We start from the raw sequence: 23,955 nt of genomic DNA, 5'->3' as shown, positions 1-23,955 counted from the left end.
TGTCAACGCCTAAAAAGATAGATACCACCTCAGTAGAACAGATGCCAAAGGGCATAAAAAATGTCTCCATCTGCTTCATTATAGTGGGTGGTTTTGTCCGGGGTTTTGTTTATTCGCATTTTGGTGGGATTTACACAGAAACCTCCACATAAGTGCACAGCGTAGAGCACAAGAATGTGATCCAAGTTTTTACTGAAAGTGATCAAAAAATGTTATGTACCTAAAAATGTTGCCAATAAAAATACTAACTTATCCCACGTAAAACCAGGCTCCACTCATTTGTCACTGCAACTACAGGAGTTTCCACATTGCTGGTAGAAAAAAGGCTCTGAAAAAGCAACATGGTTCCCACCCCCTCCCCCTCATATAAAATCCAATGATATCTGCGCTCTCAAATCTAAATGCTGCCTCCTTCTGAGCCTCACTGTGCTTAAACACATGGCTGCTTACTGAAGTCTGCCCTTATTGTAATGAAGATAGGCTAATTAACAAATTACGTGGTGCATCTTTACAGAAGCACAAGTGTAGGTAGGTGCGACAAAGGAGACATAAAATCCCAACACTGTGTGGCATTTGTGCAAGTAGACTACCATCAACTGTCCAGACAAGACCTTGTGGAACCATCAAAAGGAGGCAGAGTTTTAGGGAGGAAGAGTTAGAATGGAGTGCAGGGTCAAGTGACTTTGATAATGCAGTACCCCAATATAAGAGGCCAGCACAAAAATTGAGAGGCGATTCTCGCCAAGTGAAGACAAGGTCAGGACGTTTATTAACCCCTTTCCGATATTGGGCATAATAGTATGCCAATGCCGGACTTCCCCTGTTTTGTGCGGGCTCCAGTGCTGAGCCTGCACTTTTCCGGGCACATGACAACTGACATGTGCCTTCAACAGCCACTGGTGGAATTGCAATCCATCCATGGCTGTTAACAAGTTAAATGCCGCTGTCAATCTCTGACATCAGCATTTAACTCGCGCTTTCCAGAAGCACATTGCTAATCCCTCCCCTTCACAAGGTCGCAGGTCACGATGGGTCATCATGACAACCAGAGGTCTGCAGCAGACCTCTATGGTTGTCTGTTGTGAATTCCGTTCTCGGGCTCCCTCCTGTGGTCATGAGTGGTACTGTGTGAGTTTGTTCTTGGGCTCCCTCTGGTGGCCTTTAGCGATATGGCTGGGCTCAGCTGTTTCATCTCCTGCTAGGCTGGGCCTATTTAACTCACCTGGACATTTACTTGTCACCTGCTGTCGGTGTATTCAGTCCTGATCCTGTGCTCTCCTGAATATTCCTTGTGACCAGTCTCCTGCTATGAGAAGCTAAGTTTGCTTGTTCAGTTTCTCATTATTTCCTTGAAAACGTTTCTCATTATATTATGAGTTCAGCCCAGCTTGCTTTTATGTGATTCTTTGCTTGCTGGTTAGTTCTGGGGTGCAGAGTGCGCCCCTCACATCGTGAGTCGGTGTGGGGGTTCTTGTATTCTCTGCGTGGTTTACTTTTGATAGTTTTTGTACTGACCACACAGACACCTATCTTTATCTGCCTATCTAGTATTAGCAGGCCTCATTTGCTAAACCTGTTTCATCTCTACGTTTGTGTTTTCCCCTTAAACTCACCGTTATTATTTGTGGGGGGCTATCTAAAACTTTGGGGATATTTCTCTGAGGCAAGTGAGGTCTTTGCTTTCTCTCTAGGGGTAGTCAGTTTCTCAGGCTGTGACGAGGCGTCTAGGTTTTCAGGTAATGCTCCACAGCTGCCTTTAGTGGGTTTGGATAGGATCAGGATTGCGGTCAGTATAGCTTCCACATCCCCAGAACTTGTCCTATATATTCAGGGTATATGTGTCAGGTCAGTTTGAGATCCTACCACCAGGATCATAACAGTTGTCATGGCCAGGTTGGTAAGAGCACCACTCCGTGGTTGGCGCTCATAGCAAGTCAGCTTTCTGCTACACACAGGTGATCTGATCATTGCCTGTGTGTTGTAGAAAAGATCAAAGTACTGCAGCTTCTAGTCTCCCACGGAGAATATTGAAGCATGCAAAAAGTAAAAAAAAGTTTTTAAAAATATTAAAACAATAAAAAATATATAAAAGTTCAAACCTTTCACCCCAATCAAAGTAAAACAATAAAAAAGTCAAATACACACATATGTGGTATCGCCAAGTTCAGAGTCACCCTATCAATCAGTATAAAAAAAGAATTAACCGGATAGCTAAATAGTGTAATGAGAAAAAAAAAAAAAAATGTCGGAATTACATTTTATTGGTCGTCGCTACTTTGCAATAAAATGCAATAACGGGCGATCAAACTGATTGTATCTACACCAAAATGGTATCAATAAAAATGTCAGCTTGGCACGAAAAGAATAAGCCCTCACAAAGCCCAAGATCATACAAAATTGAAAAGCTACAGGTTTCAGAAAACTTAACTAAATTTTGGATCTTTGTTTCACCACTTAAATAATAAAAGAACTTATACATGTTTGGTGTCTATGAACTTGTAATGACCTGGAGAATAATAATGGCAGGTAAGTTTTAGAATTTAGTGAACATGGTATAAAAAAAAAACAACTATGGAATTGCACTTTTTTTGCAAATTCACCACACTTTTTTTACACTGCTCAAAAAAATAAAGGGAACACTATAATCCCACATCCTAGATATCATTCAGAACCAAAAAACACGAAGTATTATAACTCATAGAAATATAAAAGTATATATGTTTATTAATAAATATAAGAAAAAACAAACAAAACAAAAAATAATTACAATCCAGAAAAATAGGCAATAAATATCACAGAGTCATATGAATATTGAGAACTGGGTGCACCAGAACCAGTGTTGCACCATGGACAAAGAGGGGAATCTATAATTTAAAGTGCCAATGCTTAATATACCACAGTAATAGGTATGATAACAAAATAGGAAGGGATATACCCTATGGTCAAGTGACCGTCATCCTAACAATATAAGAGAGCTAGTCTCATGCTGTCCTCTTACCCTTCTCCTTGTCCATGTGTGGCAACACGCGCCCCTACGCGCGTTTCGCCCACAGCTTCGTCGGGGGGCTCGCACACTTTTTTACACTGCTCAAAAAAAATAAAGGGAACACTATAATCCCACATCCTAGATATCATTGAATGAAATATTCCAGTTGTAAATCTTTATTCATTACATCGTGGAATGTGTTGAGAACAATAAAATCTAAAAATTATCAATGTAAATCACAACTGATATCCCACGGAGGTCTGGTGTTGGAATGATGCTCAAAATCAAAGTGGAAAATGAAGACACAGGCTCATCCAACTTCAGTGGAAATGCATCAAGACAAGGAAATGATGGTCAGTAGTGTGTGTGGCCTCCATGTGCCTGTATGCCCTCCCTATAATGCCTGGGCATGCTCCTGATGAGGCAGCGGATGGTTTCCTGTTGGATCTCCTTCCAGACCTGGACTAAAGCATCCGCCAACTCTTGGACAGTCTGTGGTGCAATGTAACGTTGGTGGATGGTGTGAGACATGATGTCCCAGATGTGTTCAACCGGATTCAGGTCTGGGGAATGGGCGGGCCAGTGCATTGCTTCAATGCCTTCATCTTGCAGGAACTGCTGACACACTCCAGCCACATGTGGTCTGGCATTGTTCTGCATTAGGAGAAACACAGGGACAACCACACCAGCATATGGTCTCACAAGGGGTCTGAGGATCTCAGGCAGTCAGGCTACCACTGGCAAGCACATGGAGGGCTGTGCGGCCCTCCAAAGAAATACCACCCCACACCATTACTGACCCACTACCAAACTGGTCATGCTGAAGGATTTTGCAGGCAGCAGATCGCTCTTCAAGGCATCTCCAGACTCTGTCACGTCTGTCACACTTGCTCAGTGTGAACCTGCTTTCCTCTGTGAAGAGCACAGGGCACCAGTGGCAAATTTGTCAATCCTGGTGTTCTGTGGCAAATACCAAGCATCCTGCATGGTGCTGGGCTGTGAGCACAACCCCCATCTGTGGACTTCAGGCACTCAGACCATCCTCATGGCGTCGGTTTCTAACCGTTTGTGCAGACACATGCACATTTGGGGCCTTCTGGAGGTCATTTTGCAGGGTTCTGGCAGTGCTCCTCCTGTTCCTCCTTGCACAAAGGCTGAGGTAGTGGTCCTGCTGCTGGGTTGTTTCCCTCCTGCGGCCCCCTTCACATCTCCTGGTGTACAGGCCTGTCTACTGGTAGCTCCTCCAGACTCTGAACACTGCACTGAGACACAGCAAACCTTCTTGCCACAGCTCGCATTGATGTGCCATCTAGGATGAGCTGCACTACCCATGTTACTTGTGTGAATGCACAACCAACATTCAAAAGAGACCAAAACATCAGCCAGAAAGCATTGATACTGAGATGTGACCTGTGGTCCCCACCTGCAGAACCACTCCTTTATTGAGTGTGTCTTGATAATTGCCAATAATTTCTATCTGTTGTCTATTCTATTTGCACAACAGCATGTGAAATTGATTGTCAAACAGTGTTGCTTCCTAAGTGGACAGTTTGATTTCACAGAAGTTTGATTTACTTGGAGTTATATTCTTTTGTTTAAGTGTTCCCTTTATTTTTTGAGCAGTGTATATACAATGTCTTGCAAAATTATTCGGCTCCTTGGAACTTTTCAACCTTTTCCCATATATCGTGCTTCAAACATAAAGATACCAAATGTACATTTTTGGTGAAGAATCAACAATAAGTGAAACTGCAATTGTGAAGTTAAACGAAACTTGTTGGTTACTTAAATTTTTTGTGGAAATTCAAAAACTGAAAAGTGGGGGGTGCAATATTATTTGGTCCCTTTACTTTCAGTGCAGCAAACTCACTCCAGATAATGATGATAAATATAATCCACCTCAAGTGGATTATCAAGTCTCTGTATAAATGTACCTGCTCTGTGATAGTTCAGGGTTCTGTTCGAAGCACATAGAGCATCAAGAAGACCAAGGAACACAACAGACAGGTCTGTGATACTGTTGTGAAGAAGTTTAAAGCCGGATTTGGATACAAAATGATTTTCAAAACTTTAAACATCCCAAGGAGCACTGTGCAAGCGATCATATTGAAATGGAAGGAGTATCATACCACTGCAAATCTACCAAGACCCAGCCGTCCCTCTAAACTTTCATCGCAAACAAGGAGAAGACTGATCAGAGATGCAGCCAAGAGGCCCATGATCACTCTGGATGAACTGCAGAGATCTACAACAGAGGTGGTACAGTCTGTCCATAGGACAACAATCAGTCGCACACTGCACAAATCTGGCCTTTATGGAAGAGTGGTAAGAAGAAAGCCATTTCTCAAAGATATCCATAAAAAGTGTAATTTAAAGTTTGCAACAAGCCACGTGGGAGACACACCAAAAAATGTGGAAGAAGATGCTCTGGTCAGGTGAAACCAAAATCAAACTTTTTGGCAACAATGCCAAACGATATGTTTGGTGTAAAGGCAACAAAGCTCATCACCCTGAAAACACCATCCCCACTGTCAAAAATGGTGGTGGCAGCATCATGGTTTGTGCCTGCTTTTCTTCAGGAGGGACAGGGAAGATGGTTAAAATTGATGGGAAGATGGATGGAGCCAAATATAGGACCATTCTTGAAGAAAACATGTTGGAGTCTGCAAAAGAACTGAGACTGGGACGGAGATTTGTCTTCCAACAAGACAACGATCCCAAACATAAAGCAAAATCTACAATGGAATGGTTCACAAATAAACGTATGCAGGTGTTAGAATGGCCAAGTCAAATTCCAGACCTCAATCCAATCAAGAATCTGTGGAAAGAGCTGAAAACTGCTGTTCACAAATGATCTCCATCAAACCTCACTGAGCTTGTGCTGTTTGCCAAGGAAGAATGGGCAAGAATTTCAGTCTCTCGATGTACAAACCTGATATAGGCATACCTTAAGTGACTTGCAGCTGTAATTGCAGCAAAAGCTGGCGCAACAAAGTATTAAGTTAAAGGGGCTGAATAATATTGCATGCCCCACTTTTCAGTTTTTGAATTTAAACAAAAATTTAAAATAACCAATAAATTTTGTTCAACTTCACAATTGTGTTACACTTGTTGATTCCTCACCAAAAATTACATTTGATATCTTTATGTTTGAAGCATGATATGTGGGAAAAGGTTGAAAAGTTCCAGGGAGCCAAATACTTTTGCAAGGTACTGTATATATATATATATATATATATATATATATATATATATATATATATATATATATATATAAATATAACTCCGCCAGGGCCGTGGGGTACACGGTATCGGGGGTCCGGTACGTAAAGGGGATGTCACTGTGGCTGCGACCCGGTCTGTGGCTCTGGGCACACAAATAAAGGGAAAGGTCTTTTAAAGGTTTAATAAAGTTTGTGTTCGTGACGCCACCTGCAGTATTTGGTCAGAGGGGACCGATGCTGCTTAACGGGGTCCACTGGGGTGATGTTATGGCAGCTAGTTGGTATAACTTCCCACAGATGAAGTAGGTCCCCAGGGCTCCAGGTGTGTAGCTGGTGATGGTGGATAGTGTATAAAGAAACAGAGGACACAGGTTTGCAGTCTCTTTACCTGGTTTAATGGAGACTTCAGGTATCCACAGTCCAGGGCACCAGATCACAGGTAGAGGCAGGGTACAGCTGGCTTGGAAGCAAGTTCAGAGTCCCCTTTACCAGTTAGAAGCCTTCCTACCAGCGCTTTGATGTAGTCCCTTGCTGCCTGTGGCTTCAATCAAGGTCCCCACAGTTTTCTCTGTCCTTCATAAAGGTGGAACACAAACCCGTATGACAGGTGACTCGAGCCCTTTCACAGGGTCTCTGTCACGACCCAGGCTCTATATGTCACTGTGTCTCCTGGGTATCAGGGCGAACAGGTTATGTGTAATAATCCAGCTGTCCTGCTGGTTTCGGCTGTGCCTCCTAGAGTCTGACACAACCTCGGTCTTCCGGCTACCGGGAATCTGCCCTCCACAGAGAGATAGCCCATACGCTGCTGTCCTCTCCTGGTGTCACTCCCCTGCACTTCACTCTCCTGCATGCTCACTATACGCTGTTCTTCCTTCTCTGTTTCCTTGTCCAGGAGCTGCAGCACCTCTGGCTGCACGGCCCCTCACATGTCTCTCTTCTTTCCCCTTTCCGCCAGGAGCTGCAGACTCCCACATCTGCTCAGACATTATCCTATCGTACCAGCTCCATCTCAGCTGAAGTTCCGTGACAAGCTCCTCTCTCGTTTTTTCCAACTCTCCTTCCGGCCTCAGACTGCTCCAGTCTGCTGTCTGGCCTTCTCTCTCTGCTCTGTCCCTCTGACAGACTGACTGACTGTTTTCCCTCCAAACCAGAATCTATCTATAGGGGAGCCATCCACAAACTGGGTCAGGGCTCCCCTTTCTAGCCTGGAGTGTGAACATGTTGTGTGCTTTGTGGTTACCTGATAGACAAGATCTTCCCTTCCTTCCAAGCATGATATCACTCTCCCAATGAGGAAAGCAATGCCACTGTAACAACCAGGACCCTGGGGTGTTACATACTTATATATATATATATATATATATATATATATATATATATATATATAGTGGTGCAGCGGGGTGAGTGCAGTGTGACAGACAGACAGTGACCACAGGAAAGTTCAAAACAAAGTTTCTTTAATTTCCAATGTACTCACAAATGGAAAACAAATGGGATCGCAGCCGGGAATCAAAACAGTCCGTATCTGAGACCGGTTGCCGTAGGCGACTGCACCATCTTGGCTCAGTGTTACTCCACAAAGGCTGAGCTTTGCAGAGCCACCTACTCTGCAAGTTTGCAAACCAAAACTGACACACCCAATCCTTTGCTGTAGGGTGTTTTAAAAGGAATCTGTGGCCATGGGCCACTTGTAAGACCCGGCATGGAGGGAATGGACCACCCACTACCATCCTGTAGTCCACTCCAAAAATAAAAGCCCATGCTGGGTTTTTCTTAAATCTGCCTTGTGAAATGTGAACTATGTACTGTTAATATAGTAATGTGACGTATAAAATACATAGTACATGGCAGCGGTATAGGACATGTTAGTAGTGTACAGTATAAGGACAATAGACTGGTACATACTGTTATTGGATAGTAACTGTAGTTAGCTGGGGACATAGAATAACATACAGTTAATGTTTAGGATAAGCCCACAATTTGGGGACATGAGTAATGCTGGTATAAAGCAGACTACTTCCTGATAGTAAGATAGGGAAGTAAAGTGGGCTGCTAGGTCCAGCATGTACCGATCATTCAAGAAAAAGGAAGGTCGTATTAAAATCCCATGCGGACAGTCCAGCAATGTTAGAAGCTCAAAGCCCAGCATAGGGGCTAAATGTTGCCTCGTCCTCTGTCGCATAGGAGAAGAGGGAAGCAGAACCATGTGAAAGGAAGGTGATGGATCTTCGGTGCACTGAGGAACTGGACAGGAAATCCCTAGGTCTGATGGAGCCAGGAGGAACGAAACGTAGGGGGCTGAATATGTATTGTGCTAAGAAAATAAGCAATAATACGTGTTGTGCCCTATACCACATGTTACAATCTGATCAACTTGAACTGTACAGTAAACTTCTGTTGGTTGAAATGAACTTGTTGTCCCTTGTGTTGTGTACAGCATCTCCTGAAGATGGAGGCCTTGAGACAGCAGAGGCCTGCCGCCTACAAGTGACTGTGATGCACCCCACACCTGACAGTGCCAGAGCATAATGTGACAGCAGCTCGGTCATGACTACTGCACTGTACATTGCTTTTTGCAAAGATGAATCCTGGCTGGAAGAAACCATAGAGGTCAGTGCCGGATAATAAAGAAAACTGAAAATGAATTTCCTCATTTTGATGCATCACTGGTAACTAGTGTTGAGCGATACCTTCCGATATCCAGAAGTATTGGTATCGGATTGGATCGGCCGATATCCAAAAAATATCGGATATCGCTGATACCGATACCCAATACCAATGCAAGTCAATGGGACACAAATATCGCAATGTAAATAAGCCCTTTCTGTCCTTCTACATCCTGTTCCGGAGGGGGGAAGAATGTGGGTGGTGCGTGGGCGGACACTGTGCATCTGTGTGTGCGGGCGGGGTCTGTGCGGGCCTGCTGGGGGTCTGTGCGGGCTGACGGGGGTCTGTGTGAGCCTGTCGAGGATCTGTATGGGCCTCTCTGATGTATGTGTGGGCTGCTGGGGGTCTGTGTGGGCTGCCGGGGGTCTATGCGGGCTGCTGGGGTCTGTGCGTGCCTGCCGGGGGTCTGTGCGGGCCTACAGGGGGTCTGCGGGCTGCCGGGGCTATGTGCGGGCCTGCCGGGAGTCTGTGCTGGCTGCCTGGGCTCCGTGCGGGCCTACAGGGGGTATGTGCGGGCTGCCGAGGCTCTGTGCGGGCTGTCGGGGGTCTGTGCGGCCTGCCAGGGGTCTGTGCATGTGTGCAGGCATCATCCGATGGGACTACAAGTCCCATCGGATGATGCCTGCTACAGTGACAGTGATTGACACATTAGCCAATGATGGGACAGAAGTAGTCCCATCATCCGACTAATGTGTTGAATGTAAAAAAACAAACAAACAAAAAAAACATACAGTGATGCACTGCAGGAGCCATTGTCTCCTGTCAGTGTGTCACTGAGGGTCCTACAGAGCAGTGACGTCACCCGATGTCACTGTTCTATAGGGGAGATCGTCGTGGGACACTCGTTATTAATTTGACTACGGCGGACAGGTAGTATACGGTTTATTATTTTACATTTTTTTTCAGGCACTGAAGTATGGTAAGTATGGTTAAATGAAGAATATTAAAATACTTTTTTTCCTAATGTGTGTGTGTTTTATTAACCCTTTATTACTATTGGATTAATAATGGATAGGCGTCTTATTGACGCCTCTTCGTTATTAACCCGGCTTAATGTCACCTTACAATAGCAAGGTGACATTAACCCCTTATTACCCCATATCCCACCGCTACACGGAAGTGGGAAGAGAGGGGCTAAGTGCCGGAACTGGCGCATCTTACAGATGCGCCATTTCTGGGGCGGCTGCGGACTGGTATTTGTAGCCGGGGGGGCAATATCCATGGCCCCTCTCTAGGCTATGAATATTAGCCCGCAGCTGTCTGTGTAGCCTTTCTGGCTATAAAATATAGGGGGACCCCACGTCATTTTTTGGGGGGTCCCCCTATTTTAATAGCCAGCAAAGGCTACGCAGACAGCTGCGGGCTTATATTCATAGCAAGCTACAAATATTGGCCCCGGCCGTCGGCTTTTCCCCCTCTGGCGCAGAAAATTATGTGGGAGCCCATGCCGTTTTTTTTTTTAATTTAACGCTCTTTAAGGCCTCTTTCACACTTGCGCCGGGCCAATGTATCGACACACGTGGATGACAACATGGGCAGCGAATGCAGTTTTTCAACGCATCCGCTGCCCATTCTGAAGTCTGGAGAGGATGGGGCGGAGTTTTGGCCGCGCATGCGAGGTAGAAAATGGCGGACGCGACGGACAAAAAAAGTTCACTTGAACATCTTTTTGTGCCGACGGTCTGCCAAAACACGACGGATCCGTTGCACGACGGACGTGACGTGTGGCCATCCATCACGATCCGTCACTAATACAAGTCTAAGGGTAAAAAAAGCATCCTGCGAGCACATTTGCAGGATCCGTTTTTTTCCCAAAACGACGGATTGCGACGAATTGCTAAAAACGCAAGTGTGAAAGTAGCCTTAGAAACATCGGCCTTTCTATTATATATCTATGGATATATCTATCTACAGATTTATTTATAGATATATACAGTATATATCTATAGATACATAGATGTATCTATCCATATATATGGCTGCTTTCACACATCAGGTTTTTGCCGTCAGGCACAATCCAGCGAGTTTTGAAAAAAACGGATCAGATTTTATACTCTGACACTGTGCTGTGATAACATACAGTATTTGGGTGATGGTATTTGTCCCCTTTATGTGGTTTATTAGTGGTATATTACTTTTGCAATAGTGAAATTGTTCAGTAACAATTCAGTGATATTTGGCAACTGCATGACTGCTATTTATCACAGTTTTTTCTATGTTTATTAATTTACCTGTTGTCTTTTTTTAATAGTGTTAACTGTCTTTATAAGATTTAGAACACGACAGGGGCCCATATATCCGAACATCAGGCTGGGGGGGCTCAGGTCCAAAGTTTGCACCAGGGCCCCTTGGACTTTTGTTACACCAGTGACAGTGGTAATTTTTACTGGTATTCTTAAATTTTCTCCATTTTTAATGGCGCACATGAGGACTACATGTACAGTACCATCTACATTATTTTTCTTTTACCAGCAAAATAAGTTATTTTCTTGTTATTTAAGTTCAAGTTCTATGAAGAAGCTTCTATTATTTGTCATGTGACTTCTTGCTCCATAGTCAATGCACCGACCTTATAATTTAATGTTTGTTACTTCAAAGGTGCCATTCCAATTATTTGCACAGGATCCAAAATTGTAGCTTTGACCTTTTGTTTAGTCCGTTTTGGAAATTGCCTCTCTTGTTCTGTGTTCTTTACCGTGCAGTCTTTCTTTTAATTCCTTGTTTGTGGTATCTGAAACATGCTCTAGGTTTCTTCTAGTGTGACCTTGTATACATCAATTTAATAGAAATTGCACTACTACCTTCTGAGAAGTTCCTTTCATCTCTGACTTTACAAATTCTAATGTTAGGTCTGTTTCAGGTCTAGTTCTAGTGAAATAATCAGTGTACTACACAGTATGTTTCTGGAAACCTGCATAGTCAAACTATATAGCTGCGACTTGGTAGTCTTTTATATCCTTATCCACTTACCTTACTTGTGATTAGGGTTGAGCGACTTTCATTTTTTTAAGATCGAGTCTGGTTTTGTGAAACCCGATTTAGTCCAGAGTCGAGTCGAGTGAAGTCGGCCGATTATCGCTAAAAGTCGGGGATCGACCGAAACACGAAACCCAATGCAAGTCAATGGGGAAGCATAGCCGGCAGTGAGTGGAGGCCAGGAAAACACCTACAGTGCACATTTTACTGCCAAAAACATCCATTCTTGTTTTCTGAAGCTTGTCAATCTTAATTAACTTTATAATAATAGTTGGGCACTGGAAATTGGGGGTCATTTGGCAAAAGTTGTGGGGGTAGGGCTGGTTCAAGGTTTTAGTGGGCCCAGGAAACATGGACTACGTCATGGCGGTGGAGCAGGGAGAGGTAAGTATTTCAACGTTGCAAGTGCTGTGATCCTGAGCAAGCAGGGGGAGGTAAGTATTTCAGCAGGGAGAGGTAAGTATTTCAACGTTGCAAGTGCTGTGATCCTGAGCAAGCAGGGGGGGCCCACTCGTTCGCATTGGCACTGGCACAGGGCCCCTCAAAGTACGGCGGTGTGTTTGCATGGCGGGGGCGCCTCCCACCAGCAGCGACACTTTTGCGTACTCTGAGTGGCCCTGTGCCAGTGACGTCGCCAACGAGTATGCCCCCCCACCTGATGAAGGAACCTGCACTTTCATCTGCACCTTCCTCTTTGTCCCTGTGTAAGGTGGTATAATATGCGGGAAGGGGAACCTTACTTTCAGCAGGGTCAGATTCTGGCTGTGTAGAGTACAAGGGGAATGTAGTGGTCTAGGTCAATGTACCAGCAGACTCATCTAGCAGTGGCTGGGCAATGGGCAGGATGATGAGGAAACAGATATAGGGCCAAAGAATAAAGTAGGCTAAATGCAGATCAAAATTGGTAACAGGACTAAACAGGCGGCATTGCTTTGTTCAGTGGAGTAGCAAACCCAAGAGCAGCAGACACTGTTTCAAGGGCCTAACCACACTAGTAGGCCAAATGCAGTTTAATATCTGATAGTATAGGCCGAAAGCCAGAATGTGGAAGCTCAGCTTTGTTCAGTTGAGGACAACACCAGGGAGGGGCAGACACCGTTAGTAGGCCCTAACCACCATTTTGTTTTTTAAAAAACACTTAATGAGAGCCAGAAGGTTGAAGCTCAGCTTTATTCAGTTGAGGGCAACACCAGGCAGGGGCAGACACCGTTAGTAGGCCGGAACCACCATTTTGTTTTTTAAAAAACACTTAATGAGAGCCAGAAGGTTGAAGCTCAGCTTTATTCAGTTGAGGGCAACACCAGGCAGGGGCAGACACCGTTAGTAGGCCGGAACCAGCAATGTGTTTAAAAACAGCAGTTAATCAGAGCCGGAAGGTAGAAGCTCAGCTTTATTCAGTTGAGGGCAACACCAGGGAGGGGCAGAAGCCGTTAGTAGGCCCTAACCACCATTTTGTTTTTTAAAAAACACTTAATGAGAGCCAGAAGGTTGAAGCTCAGCTTTATTCAGTTGAGGGCAACACCAGGCAGGGGCAGACACCGTTAGTAGGCCGGAACCACCATTTTGTTTTTTAAAAAACACTTAATGAGAGCCAGAAGGTTGAAGCTCAGCTTTATTCAGTTGAGGGCAACACCAGGCAGGGGCAGACACCGTTAGTAGGCCGGAACCAGCAATGTGTTTAAAAACAGCAGTTAATCAGAGCCGGAAGGTAGAAGCTCAGCTTTATTCAGTTGAGGGCAACACCAGGGAGGGGCAGAAGCCGTTAGTAGGCCCTAACCACCATTTTGTTTTTTAAAAAACACTTAATGAGAGCCAGAAGGTTGAAGCTCAGCTTTATTCAGTTGAGGGCAACACCAGGCAGGGGCAGACACCGTTAGTAGGCCGGAACCACCATTTTGTTTTTTAAAAAACACTTAATGAGAGCCAGAAGGTTGAAGCTCAGCTTTATTCAGTTGAGGGCAACACCAGGCAGGGGCAGACACCGTTAGTAGGCCGGAACCAGCAATGTGTTTAAAAACAGCAGTTAATCAGAGCCGGAAGGTAGAAGCTCAGCTTTATTCAGTTGAGGGCAACACCAGGGAGGGGCAGAAGCCGTTAGTAGGCCCTAACCACCATTTTGTTTTTTAAAAAACACTTAATGAGAGCCAGAAGGTTGAAGCTCAGCTTTATTCAGTTGAGGGCAACACCAGGCAGGGGCAGACACCGTTAGTAGGCCGGAACCACCATTTTGTTTTTTAAAAAACACTTAATGAGAGCCAGAAGGTTGAAGCTCAGCTTTATTCAGTTGAGGGCAACACCAGGCAGGGGCAGACACCGTTAGTAGGCCGGAACCAGCAATGTGTTTAAAAACAGCAGTTAATCAGAGCCGGAAGGTAGAAGCTCAGCTTTATTCAGTTGAGGGCAACACCAGGGAGGGGCAGAAGCCGTTAGTAGGCCCTAACCACCATTTTGTTTTTTAAAAAACACTTAATGAGAGCCAGAAGGTTGAAGCTCAGCTTTATTCAGTTGAGGGCAACACCAGGCAGGGGCAGACACCGTTAGTAGGCCGGAACCACCATTTTGTTTTTTAAAAAACACTTAATGAGAGCCAGAAGGTTGAAGCTCAGCTTTATTCAGTTGAGGGCAACACCAGGCAGGGGCAGACACCGTTAGTAGGCCGGAACCAGCAATGTGTTTAAAAACAGCAGTTAATCAGAGCCGGAAGGTAGAAGCTCAGCTTTATTCAGTTGAGGGCAACACCAGGGAGGGGCAGAAGCCGTTAGTAGGCCCTAACCACCATTTTGTTTTTTAAAAAACACTTAATGAGAGCCAGAAGGTTGAAGCTCAGCTTTATTCAGTTGAGGGCAACACCAGGCAGGGGCAGACACCGTTAGTAGGCCGGAACCACCATTTTGTTTTTTAAAAAACACTTAATGAGAGCCAGAAGGTTGAAGCTCAGCTTTATTCAGTTGAGGGCAACACCAGGCAGGGGCAGACACCGTTAGTAGGCCGGAACCAGCAATGTGTTTAAAAACAGCAGTTAATCAGAGCCGGAAGGTAGAAGCTCAGCTTTATTCAGTTGAGGGCAACACCAGGGAGGGGCAGAAGCCGTTAGTAGGCCCTAACCACCATTTTGTTTTTTAAAAAACACTTAATGAGAGCCAGAAGGTTGAAGCTCAGCTTTATTCAGTTGAGGGCAACACCAGGCAGGGGCAGACACCGTTAGTAGGCCGGAACCACCATTTTGTTTTTTAAAAAACACTTAATGAGAGCCAGAAGGTTGAAGCTCAGCTTTATTCAGTTGAGGGCAACACCAGGCAGGGGCAGACACCGTTAGTAGGCCGGAACCAGCAATGTGTTTAAAAACAGCAGTTAATCAGAGCCGGAAGGTAGAAGCTCAGCTTTATTCAGTTGAGGGCAACACCAGGGAGGGGCAGAAGCCGTTAGTAGGCCCTAACCACCATTTTGTTTTTTAAAAAACACTTAATGAGAGCCAGAAGGTTGAAGCTCAGCTTTATTCAGTTGAGGGCAACACCAGGCAGGGGCAGACACCGTTAGTAGGCCGGAACCACCATTTTGTTTTTTAAAAAACACTTAATGAGAGCCAGAAGGTTGAAGCTCAGCTTTATTCAGTTGAGGGCAACACCAGGCAGGGGCAGACACCGTTAGTAGGCCGGAACCAGCAATGTGTTTAAAAACAGCAGTTAATCAGAGCCGGAAGGTAGAAGCTCAGCTTTATTCAGTTGAGGGCAACACCAGGGAGGGGCAGAAGCCGTTAGTAGGCCCTAACCACCATTTTGTTTTTTAAAAAACACTTAATGAGAGCCAGAAGGTTGAAGCTCAGCTTTATTCAGTTGAGGGCAACACCAGGCAGGGGCAGACACCGTTAGTAGGCCGGAACCAGCAATGTGTTTAAAAACAGCAGTTAATCAGAGCCGGAAGGTAGAAGCTCAGCTTTATTCAGTTGAGGGCAACACCAGGGAGGGGCAGAAGCCGTTAGTAGGCCCTAACCACCATTTTGTTTTTTAAAAAACACTTAATGAGAGCCAGAAGGTAGAAGCTCAGCTTTATTCAGTTGAGGACAACTTGAATTAGGGACTGCATACAGACTTAGCAGGCTGTCCCCTGTGTGGACCATGCATCCAATACATTAACCCATTGAGCCACAAAGGACACGTAACCTTCCGTGGCCATGCCTACAGGTCCATGTGTCTGTTGTCAGGTGTACCTTTGTCAGTGTAGGCCTATTGGAAGGAGGGACCGCAGACAGGCTTCGAAGGCCTAACACAATAAAATGGGCTGGCTGTAGGCACTTTAAAATTGGTTCCAGGGGTACACGGGCAGCAGTGGTCTGGTCAGTGGAGGCCTAGTGGAAGGAGGGACCGCAGACAGGCTTCGAAGGCCTAACACAATAAAATGGGCTGGCTGTAGGCACTTTAAAATTGGTTCCAGGGGTACACGGGCAGCAGTGGTCTGGTCAGTGGAGGCCTAGTGGAAGGAGGGACCGCAGACAGGCTTCGAAGGCCTAACACAATAAAATGGGCTGGCTGTAGGCACTTTAAAATTGGTTCCAGGGGTACACGGGCAGCAGTGGTCTGGTCAGTGGAGGCCTAGTGGAAGGAGGGACCGCAGACAGGCTTCGAAGGCCTAAAATAACAAACAATAGGCTCATGGCAGTTTTACAGCGGTTACATGGATACACGGGCAGGCAGCTTGGTGGTGAGTGGAGGAGTATTTAAAGTAGGGACCGCAGACAGGCTATCAAAGGCCTAAAATAACAAACAATAGGCTCATGGCAGTTTTACAGCGGTTACATGGATACACGGGCAGGCAGCTTGGTGGTGAGTGGAGGAGTATTTAAAGTAGGGACCGCAGACAGGCTATCAAAGGCCTAAAATAACAAACAATAGGCTCATGGCAGTTTTACAGCGGTTACATGGATACACGGGCAGGCAGCTTGGTGGTGAGTGGAGGAGTATTTAAAGTAGGGACCGCAGACAGGCTATCAAAGGCCTAAAATAACAAACAATAGGCTCATGGCAGTTTTACAGCGGTTACATGGATACACGGGCAGGCAGCTGGTGATGAGTGGAGGAGTATTTAAAGTAGGGACCGCAGACAGGCTATCAAAGGCCTAAAATAACAAACAATAGGCTCATGGCAGTTTTACAGCGGTTACATGGATACACAGGCAGCTTGGTGGTGAGTGGAGGAGTATTTAAAGTAGGGACCGCAGACAGGCTATCAAAGGCCTAAAATAACAAACAATAGGCTCATGGCAGCTTTACAGCGGTTACATGGATACACAGGCAGTTTGGTGGTGAGTGGAGGAGTATTTAAAGTAGGGACCGCAGACAGGCTATCAAAGGCCTAAAATAACAAACAATAGGCTCATGGCAGTTTTACAGCGGTTACATGGATACACAGGCAGCTTGGTGGTGAGTGGAGGAGTATTTAAAGTAGGGACCGCAGACAGGCTATCAAAGGCCTAAAATAACAAACAATAGGCTCATGGCAGCTTTACAGCGGTTACATGGATACACAGGCAGTTTGGTGGTGAGTGGAGGAGTATTTAAAGTAGGGACCGCAGACAGGCTATCAAAGGCCTAAAATAACAAACAATAGGCTCATGGCAGTTTTACAGCGGTTACATGGATACACGGGCAGGCAGCTGGTGATGAGTGGAGGAGTATTTAAAGTAGGGACCGCAGACAGGCTATCAAAGGCCTAAAATAACACACAATAGGCTCATGGCAGTTTTACAGCGGTTACATGGATACACGGGCAGGCAGCTGGTGATGAGTGGAGGAGTATTTAAAGTAGGGACCGCAGACAGGCTATCAAAGGCCTAAAATAACAAACAATAGGCTCATGGCAGTTTTACAGCGGTTACATGGATACACGGGCAGGCAGCTTGGTGGTGAGTGGAGGAGTATTTAAAGTAGGGACCGCAGACAGGCTATCAAAGGCCTAAAATAACAAACAATAGGCTCATGGCAGCTTTACAGCGGTTACATGGATACACAGGCAGCTTGGTGGTGAGTGGAGGAGTAGTGCAAGGAGTGTCTGTCCCAGTACTCCCAAAATATAAATAGATGTTAATGTCTCGCAAAACAACCAAAACAAAAAAAAAGGTGGCATACTTAGGTACAGGGGTGGGCTCATCTACTGAGTTTCTGACATAGTAATTTGGCAGTAACTATTTAATGGTGCCAATATAGGACACAGACACAGACTACTTTAAGTTGCATCATAGATGTCTACAAATTTGTATTGTCAGTGCCAGACATTGAATGATGTCAGCGAATAGACTAAAGATTGGTGGAGCTGTGCGACATAATTTTGCACGTGGTAGAGCACATTTTGAGCTGGGGTAGGGGGGAACTCTCTTGAGGCCGGCGGGACCGCCCCAGGGCCCCTCATGTTACAACGGTGTGTCTGACGTTGGGTGCGCACCGCCACCGCCAGAGACACTACATTGTACTATGAGGGACCCAGTAGCAATGCCGTCAACCAAAAGCGAGCACACCCACCTCTTCAGACAAACAGCAGTCTCACGGGTGCTTGCGCCAAGTCGCGATACCACGGCCCCGTGTGGGGAGTTTTGCCATTTAGGGAGGTGTAAACATGTCGTATGCTGTACAATCAGCTGCAGCAAATTAGACATTAGAAAAGTAATTCACAGGCAAGAGCTTTTCATAGGAAAGCTAGGTGTCGGCCGGGCAAGGTGGGGCAAAAGATTTCGAAATCCAGTTGTGGTTCATTTTAATGAATGTTAGATCGTCAACATTTTGGGTAGCCAGACGAGTCCTTTTTTCGGTTAATATTGAACCTGCAGCACTGAATACTCTTTCTGATAGGACACTTGCTGCCGGGCAAGCAAGCTCCTGCAATGCATATTCTGCCAATTCTGGCCAGGTGTCTAATTTGGAGGCCCAGTAATCAAATGGGAATGACGGTTGAGGGAGAACATCGATAAGGGATGAAAAATAGTTAGTAACCATACTGGACAAATGTTGTCTCCTGTCACTTTCAATTGATGCAGCAGTACCTGTCCTGTCTGCGGTCATAGCAAAATCACTCCACAACCTGGTCAGAAAACCCCTCTGTCCAACGCCACTTCTGATATGTGCACCCCTAACACTCCTAGTCTGCTGCCCCCTGGAGCTCGTGTGAGAACGATCACGTGCGCTGTGTGCTGGGAATGCCTGAAGCAAACGGTCAACAAGAGTTGATTGTTTGGTTGCTAATATTAGTTCCAAGTTCTCATGTGGCATAATATTTTGCAATTTGCCTTTATAGCGTGGATCAAGGAGGCAGGCCAACCAGTAATCGTCATCGTTCATCATTTTCGTAATGCGTGTGTCCCTTTTTAGGATACGTAAGGCATAATCCGCCATGTGGGCCAAAGTTCCAGTTGTCAAATCTCCGGTTGTGATTGGTTGAGGGGCAGTTGCAGGCAAATCTACGTCACTTGTGTCCCTCAAAAAACCAGAACCCGGCCGTGACACGCAACCAATTTCCTGTGCCCCCGGGAAAGGTTCGGCATTAAAAATAAACTCATCCCCATCATCCTCCTCGTCCTCCACCTCCTCTTCGCCCGCTACCTCGTCCTGTACACTGCCCTGACCAGACAATGGCTGACTGTCATCAAGGCTTTCCTCTTCCTCTGGTGCAGACGCCTGCTCCTTTATGTGCGTCAAACTTTGCATCAGCAGACGCATTAGGGGGATGCTCATGCTTATTACGGCGTTGTCTGCACTAACCAGCCGTGTGCATTCCTCAAAACACTGAAGGACTTGACACATGTCTTGTATCTTAGACCACTGCACACCTGACAACTCCATGTCTGCCATTCTACTGCCTGCCCGTGTATCCTCCCACAAATAAATAACAGCACGCCTCTGTTCGCACAGTCTCTGAAGCATGTGCAGTGTTGAGTTCCACCTTGTTGCAACGTCTATGATGAGGCGATGCTGGGGAAGGTTCAAAGACCGCTGATAGGTCTGCATACGGCTGGCGTGTACAGGCGAACGTCGGATATGTGAGCAAAGTGCACGCACTTTGAGGAGCAGGTCGGAGAACCCAGGATAAGTTTTCAATAAGCACTGCACCACCAGGTTTAAGGTGTGAGCCAGGCAAGGAATGTGTTTCAGTTGGGAAAGGGAGATGGCAGCCATGAAATTCCTTCCGTTATCACTCACTACCTTGCCTGCCTCAAGATCTACTGTGCCCAGCCACGACTGCGTTTCTTGTTGCAAGAACTCGGACAGAACTTCCGCGGTGTGTCTGTTGTCGCCCAAACACTTCATAGCCAATACAGCCTGCTGACGCTTGGCAGTAGCTGGCCCATAATGGGACAACTGGTGTGCAACAGTGTCATCTGCCGATGGAGTGGTTGGCAGACTGCGTTCTGTGGAAGAGCTGTAGCTTCTGCAGGAGGACGAGGAGGAGGAGGAGGAGGGGGTGCGAACGCCTACAGCCAACTGTTTCCTAGACCGTGGGCTAGGCACAACTGTCCCTAAATTGATGTCGCCTGTGGACCCTGCATCCACCACATTCACCCAGTGTGCCGTGATGGACACATAACGTCCCTGGCCATGCCTACTGGTCCATGCATCTGTAGTCAGGTGCACCTTTGTACTCACAGATTGCCTGAGTGCATGGACGATGCGCTGTTTAACATGCTGGTGCAGGGCTGGGATGGCTTTTCTGGAAAAAAAGTGTCGACTGGGTAGCTCGTATCGTGGTTCAGCGTACTCCATCAGGGCTTTGAAAGCTTCGCTTTCAACTAACCGGTAGGGCATCATCTCTAACGAGATTAGTCTAGCTATGTGGGCGTTAAAACCCTGTGTACGCGGATGCGAGGATAAGTACTTCCTTTTTCTAACCAGAGTCTCATGTAGGGTGAGCTGGACTGGAGAGCTGGAGATCGTGGAACTTTCGGGTGTGCCGGTGTACATGGCAGACTGAGAGACGGTTGGAGACGGTATTGTTTCCGCCGGTGCCCTAGATGCAATATTTCCTCCTACAAAACTGGTGGTTCCCTGACCCTGACTGCTTTTGGCTGGCAAAGAAACCTGCACAGATACTGCCGGTGGTGCGGAAAATGGTGGCCTTACAGTGACGGAAGGGATGTTGCGTTGCTGACTAGCTTCATTGGCCGAGGGTGCTACAACCTTAAGGGACGTTTGGTAGTTAGTCCAGGCTTGAAAATGCATGGTGGTTAAGTGTCTATGCATGCAACTAGTATTTAGACTTTTCAGATTCTGACCTCTGCTTAAGCTAGTTGAACATTTTTGACAGATGACTTTGCGCTGATCAGTTGGATGTTGTTTAAAAAAATGCCAGACTGCACTCTTCCTAGACTCGGATCCCTTTTCAGGGATTGCAGACTGAGCTTTAACCGGATGGCCACGCTGTCCTCCAACAGGTTTTGGCTTTGACACGCGTTTTGGGCCAGATACGGGCCCGGCAGATGGAACCTGTTGCGATGTTGATGCCTGCTGCGGCCCCTCCTCCACCTCCGCTTCTGAACTACTGCCGCCTGCACCCTGTTCCCCCAATGGCTGCCAATCGGGGTCAATAACTGGGTCATCTATTACCTCCTCTTCGAGCTCGTGTGCAACTTCGTCTGTGTCACTGTGTCGGTCGGTGGTATAGCGTTCGTGGCGGGGCAACATAGTCTCATCAGGGTCTGATTGTGGATCTGTACCCTGAGAGGGCAATGTGGTGGTCTGAGTCAAAGGAGCAGCATAGTACTCTGGCTGTGGCTGTGCATCAGTGCACTCCATGTCAGAATCTACTTGTAATGGGCATGGCCTGTTAAATGTTTCACTTTCTAAGCCAGGGACGGTATGTGTAAAGAGCTCCATGGAGTGACCCGTTGTGTCGCCTGCTGCATCCTTCTCTCTTGTTGTAGTTTTTGATGAGGAGGACAAGGAAGCGACTTGTCCCTGACCGTGAACATCCACAAGCGACGCGCTGCTTTTACATTTACCAGTTTCGGAAGAGGAGGCAAAAGAGCTAGAGGCTGAGTCTGCAATGTAAGCCAAAACTTGCTGTTGCTGCTCCGCCTTTAAAAGCGGTTTTCCTACTCCCAGAAAAGAGAGCGTTCGAGGCCTTGTGTAGCCTGACGACGAAACTGGCTCCACAGCTCCAGACTTAGGTGGAATATTTTTATCCCCACGACCACCTGATGCTCCACTACCACTACCATCATTACCAGCTGACAATGAACGCCCACGACGACCTCTTGCACCAGACTTCCTCATTGTTTTAAAATCTTAACCAAAGTAACTTTATTTGTTGCTGTCAAACAACTTACACGGTGAGCTATAACTTCAGTATGATTTCAATATCCCTTAACAGGTTGGTGAGACCACAAGGAAAATCAGGCACAATGTTACACACTCTGTTTTCTGTGGCACAAAATCACAGAGATGACACACACGCAGGACTGTCACTCAAGCACTAATGTCAATATTAATCTCCCACCTAATTTATTTATTTTTTTTTCTCAGGGAGACTTTAGAAACCAAATAATATTAAAAAAAAAACAAAAAAAAAAAAGGCTTCCTATGGCCCACAATTAGAGAGAGAGAGGTGGCACACCCAGGAGTCAAGACTGGCGCACAAGCTGAAAGGGCAATATTACTCTCCCACTGTTTTTTTAAGTTTTTTTTTTTTTTTTTTCAGGGAGACTTTAGAAACCAAATAATATTAAAAAAAACAAAAAAATAAATAGCCTTTCTATGGCCCACTGAATGAGAGAGAGAGGTGGCACACCCAGGAGTCAAGACTGGCACTGTTTTTTTATGTATTTTTTGTTTTTTAAGGGAGACTTTAGAAACCCAATAATATTTAAAAAAAAAAATAAATAGGCTTTCTATGGCCCACTGAATGAGAGGGAGAGAGGTGGCACACCCAGGAGTCAAGACTGGCACACAAGCTGAAAGGGCAATATTACTCTCCCACTGTTTTTTTATGTATTTTTTGTTTTTTAAGGGAGACTTTAGAAACCAAATAATATTAAAAAACAAACAAACAAAAAAAGGCTACCTATGGCCCACAATTAGAGAGAGAGAGGTGGCACACCCAGGAGTCAAGACTGGCGAACAAGCTGAAAGGGCAATATTACTCTCCCACTGTTTTTTTATGGTTTTTTTTTTTTTCAGGGAGACTTTAGAAACCAAATAATATTAAAAAAACCAAAAAAATAAATAGCCTTTCTATGGCCCACTGAATGAGAGAGAGAGGTGGCACACCCAGGAGTCAAGACTGGCACACAAGCTGAAAGGGCAATATTACTCTCCCACTGTTTTTTTATGTATTTTTTGTTTTTTAAGGGAGACTTTAGAAACCAAATAATATTAAAAAAAAAACAAAAAAAAAAAGGCTTTCTATGGCCCACAATTAGAGAGAGAGAGGTGGCACACCCAGGAGTCAAGACTGGCGCACAAGCTGAAAGGGCAATATTACTCTCCCACTGTTTTTTTAAGTTTTTTTTTTTTTATTTTCAGGGAGACTTTAGAAACCAAATAATATTAAAAAAACCAAAAAAATAAATAGCCTTTCTATGGCCCACTGAATGAGAGATAGCACACACAGCAGTGGCACACAAGCCCTGACTGAGGCCAATATTTTTCTACCACTGATTGATGTAGTGTTTTTGTGTTGAGGTAGAATTTAGAACACAAATCACGGAAAAAATAAATAGGCTTTCTATGGCCCACTCAGTGAGAGATGGCACACACAGGGATGGCACTGTAGCAGAAATGCCAATCTTAATCTCCCACAAAAAAAAAAAAAATTTTTATGTATTTTTTGTTTTTTAAGGGAGACTTTAGAAACCCAATAATATTTAAAAAAAAAAAAAAAAAGGCTTTCTATGGCCCACTGAATGAGAGAGAGAGGTGGCACACCCAGGAGTCAAGACTGGCACACAAGCTGAAAGGGCAATATTACTCTCCCACTGTTTTTTTATGTATTTTTTGTTTTTTAAGGGAGACTTTAGAAACCCAATAATATTTAAAAAAAAAAAAAAAAAAGGCTTTCTATGGCCCACAATTAGAGAGAGAGGTGGCACACCCAGGAGTCAAGACTGGCACACAAGCTGAA

The sequence above is a fragment of the Ranitomeya variabilis genome, chromosome 5 (assembly GCF_051348905.1).
Source record: "Ranitomeya variabilis isolate aRanVar5 chromosome 5, aRanVar5.hap1, whole genome shotgun sequence".
NCBI lineage: Eukaryota > Metazoa > Chordata > Amphibia > Anura > Dendrobatidae > Ranitomeya > Ranitomeya variabilis.
The sequence above is the reverse complement of the archived record's forward strand: the minus strand, read 5'-3'. Positions refer to the sequence as shown.